This window comes from Cyprinus carpio, chromosome B6, assembly GCF_018340385.1.
Source record: "Cyprinus carpio isolate SPL01 chromosome B6, ASM1834038v1, whole genome shotgun sequence".
Classification (NCBI taxonomy): Eukaryota; Metazoa; Chordata; class Actinopteri; order Cypriniformes; family Cyprinidae; genus Cyprinus; species Cyprinus carpio.
This window is the reverse complement of record NC_056602.1, coordinates 6,150,226-6,162,598: the sequence shown is the minus strand read 5'-3', so window position 1 is coordinate 6,162,598 and position 12,373 is coordinate 6,150,226. Positions and strand designations below refer to the sequence as shown.

The window sequence follows — 12,373 nt, the reverse complement described above, 5'->3', positions numbered from 1 at the left end:
AACATGTGCTAAATAACATTGAAGTCATAAAAAAAATGAAATACATAGAAATATGGGAATGATGTAGTCACTGAAACATGACACACATGAAACACTTTTATATTGCATAATTATTTATATACATAATATTTTAATATACAGCAGAAAATGTAAAATGACCAAAACATTTTTTAGAGCAATGTATACGATATATATAGGATGATATATTTAGTCAGGCGTGTTCAAACTTTTGATGAACAGTGTATGTACCTTAATTTATTTTCTGTTAAAATTAATATGATTCAATATATATTCAATATAAAAGACTTTTCTCTAAATTAAATATTTAAAACCTGCAGGGTAAAACCAATTTTACAGATAACATGTAGAAAATAATCTGTTTATCTAAAAGTGTAAGAATGCAAACAGGTTTTCTATGAGGTCTAAGTTTAGGTTAGGGGATAGAAAAATATTGTTTGTTCCCCCTACAGTATAAAGTAATAGAAGTCAATGAAAAGTCACCACAATTCACAATGGGTGTGTGTGTGTGTGTGTGTGTGGTGTGTGCGTGTGTGTGTGTGGTGTGTGTGCTGTTATATTATCTGGGGAGAGTTGATGTTTGTTTTGCATAGGAAGATTTAAACTGTGCAGGAGAAAGATGTTTGAGAAAAGGACCGAGCCAACAGCAATATGAGCTCATGAGAGAGAGAGACAGACAGAGAGAAAGAGAGAGAGACGGGAGAAACAGTGCTGTCTGCCCCTCAGTGCTCCGGACAGCTGGTGAAAGAGCAGTGAATCATCAGACAGAAGAAACTCCAAACATACCCACACACACACACACACACACACACACACACACACGTACTTGTAAGAACAGTTAGAGCAGCCGTGTAATATGTGACTGTTCAGAGTCATTTAAGTGATTCCACAGAATTATTAAGGCCTTTCATTTAGTAATATTTATTAACCCTGTTATGCATGAAGATTGTTTCTCCTTCACATCAGACATTTTGAACTTATGTTGTCATTACTAAATAACACAATGGCATGTACAGTCATATTAAATTCTAGGTAAGGATTGTCAGAGCTTAATAGCCCTGTGGGCAGCAATGGCTTGAATCCTGAACCTAAATAAAAAAAAGCAAATTAATTATTCTGAGGACATTAAAAACTCAATGAAAAATAACAACAACAGCTGAAACAACAGAAACACACATCCTTTAATAAAGAGAGTGTCAACACTGAAAAGCTCCTTTCATAAATACAGAAACTGGCTGATATTAACTGACGTTTTTTTTTTTTTTTTTGTAATGAACAAATGTAAAATATATTGGAAACACACTTTGGGATGCCAAATAGTCACTGAACCATAACTGAGGCACAAAAACTCCTTTTTTTATCCAATTCATGTATGTTAGTACAAAACTATACAGTACTGTAAGGTGGAAGACCAGCCACTAGCTGTCAAAATTGGTCACAAACTGAGGTCCTGTTTTTTTATTTTATTTTATTATTTTTTATTGTCTTGTTTATTGTATTTATCATTTTATTTATTTTTTGTTTGTTGTTTTTAAAAAAACATTTCAAAACTAAAAACTCCGATAACATCATTTTTTTTTTTTTTTTCAGGAACTGTGCTAACTTGTTTTCTCAGCTAATGTCACCCTACTTTGAGGAAACTGTCACATGCATGTTGTATTTATTTGATTTATTATTTAATTATATTTTTATAATTGCAGTTTCAATGAGAAAATAGTTCTGCTACCAATTTCAGTAGCTTTTAATTAAACCTATATACATCTTGAATCTGAATCTTGAACATGGTTTGTGTTCATACAATAATTTATTTTGATTTTCAAAACAAAACCACCACGGAAAAGTCCACTGGACTCCCCAAAAAACTGCCACTGGTCATCCGCTTTGTGCAATGACGTATTCACATTTTATAATTAGATATAAATATATGGCGTTATATATATATATATATATATATACATAGTATATATAACGTATACATATTTATTATTATTATTATATATTATATTATTAACCTCAGTTTAAAATTCTGCTGCTTATAAATTGTTCTTTCAATAAATATTTGAAACTGGGGGAACTGAATAGATGAATTTGCAGTGTGTGATGGTGGTATCTTCAGCTGACTTTTTATTCCTTTTTTTTGTCACCGTTGCAAACTCAATTGATCAGGTGAGAGGTGGGAGATGTGCTTTGTGTGGTGTGTGTCCTGTGGGGCGTGTGTGTGTGTGAGACGAGAGGAGACGCGTTTGATCTGTGCTTTCATATGCATTATGCTGTAGGGAACGCAAGCCACTTTTAAGCTGTCTCTCTGTCTCTCTGTCTGTCTTCGCTTCTGGCTCTTGTCGGACAAGGTTCTCGCTCTGCTATTTGAAGAGTTCATTGCCAAAACTGCTCGGCCATTCATCGGCTCTGAAGCGGTAGGCATAATCTAATGACGGAGGCTGAGAATCACCTTTGAAAGGTGAGATTTTCCACGAAGCGTCTCTCATAGAGTCAAAGCCAGAACTGATATGCGGCGAAGTGTCCATCCTGCAATGAAACCCAATAAACACATGAATATATGTGACGCCGTATGATAATTCACTTCCACAAGCTCACTCACATGCACACGACTTCTTGAAAAAGTTCTTGTTAATTTGGCTACTTTTATTTGAGCTGTATATATGGTCATTGTCCCAAGGAGAAATTATCAAATTAAAAGTACTCTTACAACGACATTCATCAGGAAAGGATTTGTGGTGTTTCAGTCATGATATTCATCATACATTGAATTTAATTACTGTTTCTGTTCCACTTCAGACAAACCGACATGGGACAGTCTGGATCTTCTTTCTGCTTTTATTTTCTGTTTTCAGGTGAAAATTACAGTGTTCTCACATATTGTATCAAAAGTTTCCCACAATTTTGGAATTTCCAGAATACTGGGGAAAAAAATAAAATAAAAGACAAAGAAAAAAACAAAAAAATGAACATTGAAATGAAAATCGAAAATTTGCATTTCACAATTACTGTTTCAAAACACAAATTAAATGCTATCAATGTCAACTCCAGGTTCCATTTTTTACTAAATAGATCTATTTATTGAAGAACTATATACTGTACTGTACAGTATGAAATAAATAAAATAGGAGATACCAAAAATGGGCCACAGTATAATAAGATGTTTATTAAACCCTACAAATAAAAGATGGTTGACTATGTACTGTCATTGCCATAAACGTGTTTTGGGTAATATGAAGGGAACAAAATGCACACAAACGTCATTGTTAAACTAAAGAGCTGTTGTGCGAACGGAGAGAGAAACGTGGCTGGGGATGGGAGCGAGACAGCTCTATCCTCTTATACTGAACAGGGTTGGCACTTTAGAAACGCGATGATATTAACAAGGTTTGCATTATTGCGGCAACAACCGTCCAAAGGCTTAGTCCATCTGTCGTGTCCCACGGTCGGATGAGGGTCGTTCTCACCTCTCCAAAACAGTCTCAAGACTTAAGACTCGAAATCGTCAAAAAGCAAACGGAATAGTGTACGGTCTCTTCACGATGAATACTCGGCCTAAAAAGATGTGTGTTGGCCTGCGGCAGAACAAAAACGCTTTAATTTACTGATCCCCTGCAGCACGGCAGATGCTTTTTTTAACCACTTGTTATGTAAATATTACATCAGCAAATAATGTTCATTATTCTAGTACGTGACTACTAGAATGCAGAGTGCCAATCTGTTTGTACAAGTTACTAGTTTGTGCTATATGTGGAATACTATGGAACACGTGATTTTTAGGAATGGAAGCACCACACATACTTTAGGCTTAATACTGTTACACATTTTTAAAACTGTCATTTATTGTTATTTCCTTTTTTGGTGGTTTTTGCATAATGCAGCTCTGCGCGGACTACACCGCGTCCTACCACGCCCTGTCCTCATGTATCCGATGTGGATTCGGTTTTGCCGTCACGGAGCTGTCGTCAATCGAGCTGGCTCCCAGTTTTCACTCCTCGTCCCCAATGGTGTCCCCGTCGGGTGTCCCTGCTTTTGTTTTCGCTCTCTCCTCCCTCTCTCTACGCAACTCTCGTCTCGCCGTGACCCAATCTTCGACGAAACGCTCCTTCCACCTCCTTGCAAGTCGCTCCAGAAATGCTATCCCGTTCAGGACGTCCCTCAGGATAGGCTCCTTGGTTGTACTGCTCGGGGTTATCCGGGACGGGAGCGATGTCCCTGCAGGTATGCACGGTTTAACAGCAGCTCCGTGGGCCTCAAGGTGACCTTCATTCTCGGGCTTCTCCGCTTCGGCCGCCTCGGCGCTTCACTCCGCCTCTCTCTTGCCCCCCAGTTTGTTAAATCGAGTATCTGTGGTTCATGTCGTCGCATGGAGGACGCGACGTACCGAGACTACGCAGCGCAGAAAGCGCTCCTGACAGCGCCCGCATTTGTCACACTGATACGGCTTCTCTCCGGAGTCGCCAGCGGGCATGTTTCATTCAGATGCTGCTTGTGTTTAAACGCTTTCTTGCAGATCTGACACTGGTGCGGCCGTTTACTGCGGAGGAAACACCACAACGAAACGAACGCACGCGGTGAGCGAGGCGAATATTGCACTTCTCACAAACACACAGCAGATCAAAATAAAAACACCAAATAAAAGGGTTCCGATGAAAAACAAGCCAAAATAATCCCAGTGTTATGACATGTTTGCTCGTTCTCTGGTTGGCAGATTACTGCCCTGGACGCGCCGCCGTTCTCGTTTTGTGTATGTACTCTGTAACATTCCCTCACCGAGAGTGCCAGCGTGAAGCGGTGAGGCAGCGCAGGTCGGCGGGCTGATCAAGCGTCTACAAACACTGTGAACATAGAATAAAAAACACACAACCAGTCGTCTGAACCCACAACACAAACGCGACACAGCGCGCAGGAACAAATCGAGTCAAATGCGCTGGCGGATTCCTGCTACCGTAACTCTGAGTTTCTGTCCTATGCGGAGGTGAGGTGACGTGTCATGGTATTAAGTCCTCGAGGAAAGACCCCAACAGATGAACCAGAGGGATGGCTCGCCAACGGAGAGAGCCAGAGAGAAATGAGCGAGGGGAGACCGCTCAAGTGGTTCAGGGTGCAACAGAGGACACACACAGTGCCCGAACTGCTCCCAGATATTTAAATGCTGGTGTTTATGCATAGTTGATAATTGCTATTATATCCATCAATACTCTCTTCGTAGGGCCAGCATGAGTGACCTTGTACGTCTGTCAGATATCTGTATTCACGCTCTCTCAGAGGTGACTGATGCTTAATCTGCACCTGATCTGAACGTGAATTTTCCATAAAAAGTGGAAAACTGTTCGGCGGCTGTTAGTAATTACAAAGATCACAGGAATGACAGTTATGCAAAATGTGTATCATCTTAATGTTATACCGAGTTTTACCTACATGTGCATCCTATCGATGGTTCTGATTGTACCATTAACATCCCATACATTATTCAAATACTGCTTTGGTAATACGTCCACTAGTTCTAATAGGTGTTTTTAAATGAATTGATCCACAGCTGGAATGCACCATACTCCGTATGTTTTAGTGTTATTCATTTATTATTTTTTGGCACCCCTGTTAAAATCAAGCTGTCAGAGAGTGGTAACCATTGCTCGAGCTTGACTAACCTAATACTCTTAATTCTGTATAAACATTATGCATTTAACATTTTAAAGAGAATGTGCATTGTGTAGATTATTTGGGATCATTCTGACGGCAATATAGTTATTATAAGCCACATACTGTGTTGCTTTTAAATGCACTTCATATTGAGACATTTAAATGTGTCTTCTATCAATATATGAATAATGTATCACATTATTTTATTTGGAATTTTCACTTATTATTTCCTCAACTGATTCGAAAACACCCTGCAGTAGCATTTTAATAATATTGTAAGATAATTATTTATAAACTGTAACATTGAGTGGAAATGCTGGAGCTTGTGTCTTACTAAAAAATGTGTCGACCACTGGATGTATATAAATGAAAGTTAAATATTAAGCTCTTTATTTTTGTAACCCGTGAGAAAACATGCATTTATATTATTTTAGCAAAATTTTTCAGAACTGTAGTGCTTGCCTTAACTCTTTAAAATGCAATCCTTAGGTTCAAATAATTATTCTTCTGATTGAATTAAATAACTACTAATATAGTGAAAAAAAAGAAAAAAATCTTGGAAACTGATTGAGATATAACTTGTTTGCGATGTATTTGCCTAGTCTCGAACTTCAAAATTTACACTGATAAACTATACATATTCAGTCCCTTAGTCTGAACTTTACATTACTCCCGTTGGACAATATTAACGGGCCAAGAGCTGTAGCGGCAAAACAGCACAGGAAATGGCACCACCATAATACACAATTCACCCATCCGCAGAGGAGAGAGAGAGAGGAGAGAGACAGCACAAAGACATAGCGGAGAGACAGGGAAATTAAATAGCGTTTGTATTCACGTCAGTGGATTCATTCCCACTGTCCTTCCAAGACTGCATGTAACTGGTGATGCCAATAACGGTGAGCAAGAAACTGTTGATGGTGTTTGTGGTTCGGTGTGTGGTGTGCCGAGGCGTGCAGTATGAGGACCTATGTGCCGTGTTGCCTACACTGCAGCAGTTACTCTCCGCCGCTAATGCACTTTTATTTTACTCTTTTATTCACACTGGCTGGTTCCTGGACTAGGCATGTGACCTTAAGCCTCCATGGATCTACAGCCGGGCATGAGCTGCACATCAAAATGCATCAAAATACTAAAATACACGTCCATTTATAACTCAAGCTTGCCGCTGTCTATCGAGGGGTTTTTGGCTTTGTGTTTCAGCTGACAGAGGCTGTAGAGCTGCTCAAGCCACTTATTTTTTCCTCTCCTCACTACCAGTTATGGTAAGATGCAAATTAAGTTATTATTACACACAAACCATACCATGTGTTGATATTAATTTATATTTAGAGCAAATGTAAACTTTCTTGTTTTTCTAGAGTCAATTGCTTTTTTTTTTATTTATTTAAATCAATCTTGTCTTTGTAACTATGCAGTTTAATTATATGACGCAAACATTCGAGTATAATACTTTTAAATAATTTTTAACAACTGGAGTTCTTCTGCTAAAAATGATTAATTTCAATGAAAGCGTTTTAGCTCAAGCTTACCGCTGATTGGTCAGTGTTACAAAACAAAAAAACACATCCAGTGGTAACATGGGTGGTCAGGCTACATTCACATCAACAAAGTGTCCAGAACCTGATTTACTGCACGTTCCCCAATAAAACTTCATTTTTATCATATTTTGATTTCAAAACTAAAATGAAGAAGAACCTTTTCTCCCTTCTTTAGACTAATATAAATGCACGGACATTGCTGCATTTTCAGTAGGTCATAATGAAACATAGTGAATACACATTGTACTTAATTTTTGAGGGTAAATCCCAAGCATTCTGAATTGTGACACCTGCCGTAAGTTAGACTGTCATAAAAAAAAAAGAGTAAAAAAAAAAAACACACATTTACAACCTAAAAATTTCAAATTGAAGTCATTTGAAAAAAAAAAATGCTGCCGGTTTATGTCCCCATTTACCCCTTAGTTTTTTATACATGCAAATCTTTCTGGTCATACATCCTAAGTGCATAAAATGTGAGGTGTGCATGTAGCCTTCTACTAACAGTGGTAAAGGTCAAAGTGGTTAATGCTCCTGTTCACACTCCAGACACTTCCAGAGATTTATCTCAGTCCAGCTTCCTGTTTTTTGTTTTTTTTTTTTTCTTGTTTAATTTTGCTTAATTATTTTCTTAATTTAGTGCAATGTCAGTGCAATGTTTTTGCCACATTAATACATTTACAATCTCTCACGACGGTAACGGAGAGGAAACTGTTAGTTACTAAAAAAGAAAAAAAAAAGATGATCAATTTAAGGTAGTGGAAAAAGACCAGAGCGGAAAAGAAGAAAGAAAGCAAGAAGCAGCGTGAATATTCTGGAGGTTAGACAGACAGTTATTAAATGATGGTCTAGAACAGTATATATTAACTGTGTGTTCAATTTGTGTCTGAGGAGGACACTGCTCTTCTGGAATAGTTTGTCGCAAAGGTCACACGGTACCTACCACTTTTCTGGTTTCTTAATCGTCTTCAGGGACAGAGGCTCGGGGTCGCCATATCATTCTAGACGCCGATAATTGCCGGCCGTCGAGAAGCTCGCCTGGAAAGAGCGGCGATCGTTTAGCTCATCTTGAGTTGATTCTTATTTCTTTGTCACACACCAAAGCAGTTCACACACAGTGCAACACTATAAAAATAACAAAATACAAATTAATAAGCATTAGAATAAAACAAACATAAAAAAAACTGTTGTCATAAACAATACTTCGGTTATAATCCAAAATATAATATTAAAAACAAAATTAATTAATGCTATAATTTATTAAATTTAATGATATTGTAAGCAAACTTATATTAAACTGTATTTTTTTTCTAAAAATCTATTATAACTCAGATAAAATAGGACAATAAATTGTAAATGACAGAATGGATCTACAGAGAACTTGCTCTGTTTAATATCTTTATGTATTTAGATGTTCTAATTTTTTTATACATTAAAGCGATTAAATTTAGCTGTAAATATGAATAAGATATGCATTTTTCTCAGCTAAAACTGGAGTAGCTTTACAAATTAAACATTAAAATGTTTGCACACCTGAAAAGAAAAGCAGAAGGCAGGATGTTGCAAATGAGGCCTTCTCTTATAATCAACCTTAGTCCATATATTTGCATTCAAATTGGTTTTAATTTCATACATGAAAGGGTAGGCCAGTATATATGAGCAGTATTACCCGATAGGCTAAACTTAAATGATGGGGCAAAAATATTTTCCATAGAAGCTAATAACCATAAGAAGAGAGTCTTTAAGTAGGGAATATTGCCACCGTCCTCTAATTTCAAACGGTAATGATCAATCAAGAGGGGCACAAATAATGGCCAAAACGCAGCGACGATGCCCTCATAAGGACACGGTTGGAACTTTGGGGGGGGGGGGACCATGATTCTGTGCACCTCCTTTAAAAAGCTTGTGCTACGTTCCGCACTTCAATTTGAGCTAATGCCATTAGCTGTATTTTAAATATCATTAATACCTTAGAATAGGAAACCATTATTAAACTTTTTTATCAGATGGTTGTCCCCGATGTTAACTACAGCCCTCGCGCTGAGCTGTAAGAACAGGGGAGGTGCATTATTATCTTTATCTCAAGCTCCATTTCAGCTTTTCCGATGTAGAAAATGTAGGGGAAAAAACGGAAGAAAAAGAAAAAGGGTAGAAATAAAGAGATGAAGTTCAGGTTCACCTGATCTCTAGTCTGTGATGCTTCTCACACCCTGAGATGGAAAAAGGCAGCGGCGCACAGGCACATTCTACGCTAGAACGCCGACACCTGACACTTTGACGTTTTCCCACCTCTCGGTATCTGGATGCGCCACTCAAGACTGGGCAAACATAAACCGACACCACCTAAAAAAATATGGTGTATGGCACTAGAGGCACGACATCTACCCAGGAACACGGTTCTAGTTCATCGCCTCAGCCGTGGGCGTCTGAGGTGAGCTCCCCTCTCCCGCGCTGAGAGGCTTTTAATTAGTGGATGAAGCCGAGCACCACCCCAGAGGAGACAGAAAAAAAGGAAACACAAGGCCTGACGGGTTAGAAACGTGAGTCCGTTATTACCTGAACCATGGCTTCGCTGGTATTTTCTCTTCCTCTGCGCCATCTCGGCGAAGTGGCGCACCCGCCGCAACGTGTAGGACATTGGCGGGCAAGACAAAGTTATCTGGTGAGGCTTGGGTAGGATCTCAGCCCAGGGAGAGAGACTGGCTTGTACGGGGGCATAAACGTAGGGGCGGAAAGCATTTTGTGGGTGGCAAAGGAGGTTAAGGGGTTAGGCAGCAAAAGGGGTTCAGACCCAACTTGGGCCGAGCTTTTTCCACGATTGCTGTTTGCTCTTGGGGTTGCCAAACTCCTTCTTGACAGAATAGCCAAGTTGAGCGGATCGTCTGCATGCATCCCGGGGTCAAGATGTGGTTTGAGTCAGTGGGGTGCTGTTAGCTTGGGTCGGCATTTTCACCGCAAGATTTGTTGGCTTTGGTCCTTCAGGAGCTTGCAATTTAGAGGTCACGAGGTTCAGCCTGCAGGCCTCAGTTGAAGAGTTGGGGTGGTAAGAGCTAGTGTGGGAGTTTTTGGAGAGGGGATGCAAGTTGAGAGGAGATGGCGTGTTGCCTTCTGTAAGTGGTCCAGCTATCCCCAGGGCTTTGGTTGAGAAGTGAGAGGGTTCTTGGAGCAGCCTGAGTTGGGGAGTCAAAGGTGTTAAGGTTTGTGATGAGGCCAGGGAATGGAGGGGGATGTGATGCGGTCAGTACCTTGACCACGGGACATCGGGACAGGCATGACTAACGAGTCTGTACGTGGCGTTTGTGAACAAGAGACCGGATGGACCAGACTCCACATGGTTACTGTCTAAAGGAGGAGTCCTGGAGTTTGAGTACTGAAAGACTTTCCTCTGCTCCCAAACCACCTTTCAGGAAACTCTGTGAGAATAGCCGCCGCCCGCTATGAGATTCAGTAGTTCTTTGAGTTGGGCTCCATATTCATGGCGAAATAAGCTCTCAGCACTGACATGTGGTCCTGTAGGCCCTGAGTAGGATGTTGACACCCTTTCAGGATGAGGGATATAGGGTGCAAGAGGCCGTGTTATCAGCAAAAACAAGCCATTTTTGTTGCTCGGCTGTGTCTGAGGGGGGCGAAGTACGGCCTTGATTCCGTCATTTCATTTGCAAGGTAGCGCTCGTGCTGGTGCAGGGGAAGGGCGCCCGGGAAGTCTCTTGCATTACTGGAGGAGAAAGGGTGTAACATTAATATATTCTCGTGCGTTTGTTCCTCTATCCCTATATCTAGCATTATGAATTGCTTCTCTTTTTGATATGCTAATTTGCCTCTTAGCGTCGAGTCAAGCCTGAGGAGGTTGGCTTCGTTGAACTCTCAAGGTTGTATAGTAATGTTGCCTTGGTCGGCACCGTTGTGATTGATGAGTGGGAAGTGTGTTTGGGGTCCACCGAGGAGAGGTGAGCACTTGCTTTGTCCTCTATGTGGGGAACCCAACTACTTCAGTAGCCTTCAACTTGGAGATCTCCTCTGGTTGCAGTCCATCTTTGTCGACAAACTGGTTGTCCCACGATCTGCCGGGACCATCTGTCACATCGATCAGGTGGTTTCCCAGGTGGATCCCAGATTTGCCCCCTCCATCCCATACCAGGTGCTGACGGGGACTGTGGGGGAGTTAATGAAACACCCAGTGGGCTGCCTCCCTTCACACCACCATTTAGGAAGGGGCTGCCCGTTACCGTAGCAATGAGGAGGCAATCATCAGCTTCAGTCGTTGAGTCCATGGTCGGATTTGATGTGAGGTGGTGGGAATGGCTGCAGACCGACGGGGGTTTCTGCCATTCTCCAGTTTGTGTCGTAGCTTTGATGATAGGAAGTTGTTTGTAGGGGAGAGGACGCTTCGCAGAGTAGGAGTGAAACCGTCTTCAGTTGTTCCTCACCCTGCCATTGATTGGCGATCAGTCCGATGATTATTATGCTATGTTGGTGAACTGTAGGACCCGGAGTGCGAGAATCTCTTCTTACAGTTCTTGGACATTCGTATGGCCTCTCACCTAAGAGAATTTGAATCACATCAAGGAAGTGAGAGATGTTCTTAGTTGCCCACATGGATTGCAATTTCTTAAAGTAATGAGGGTGTGCCTCGATTTTCATTCTAATAAAAAATTATTTAATGAAGAGATTACAAAGAACGAACCAATGCATTCTTGATTGCAGACTCAAGAACAGTCTTAATCTAAGGCAACGAGTTCTGAAGAAAGAAAAAAAGACGTACCACTTGTGTATCAGAGGTGATGTGTCTTAGATGGTGTTTGTATTTGAAGGCACTTGCCCACACTCCGTGCCATTTGAAAACTTGCGGTTGCCAGAACTCTGGTGAGTATCTGGTGCTGCTGGATGAGAAAAATAGACAACATGAGATTCTCTTGGCACAACACCACACACAGGCCAAGATTTCAGGGTATTACTTCATGACGGGAACCAAATGGCCCCCTTGTAAAGCAACATCTTGCTTTGGGGTTGGTGGCATTTTGAGCAGTGATAAACAGAGCATCTCATACCTTTTCATTTCCTGACCTAGAGCCCGAAACGCTGCACTGGCAGCGGAAAGAAAAAGAGACAAAAAGAAATTCCTATTTTAAGACTTTTTCCTCTTAGGGAGGCAGAAATGCTCCACTTCATCTAATTAG

The 12,373-nt window shown here is 40.5% G+C and overlaps 1 pseudogene; it reads right to left on the bottom strand.

Moving 5' to 3' along the window:
- Positions 1-10,095: 10,095 nt before the first annotated feature.
- On the bottom strand, positions 10,096-11,467 carry LOC122137578 (annotated as a pseudogene).
- Between the last annotated feature and the right edge of the window lie 906 nt (positions 11,468-12,373).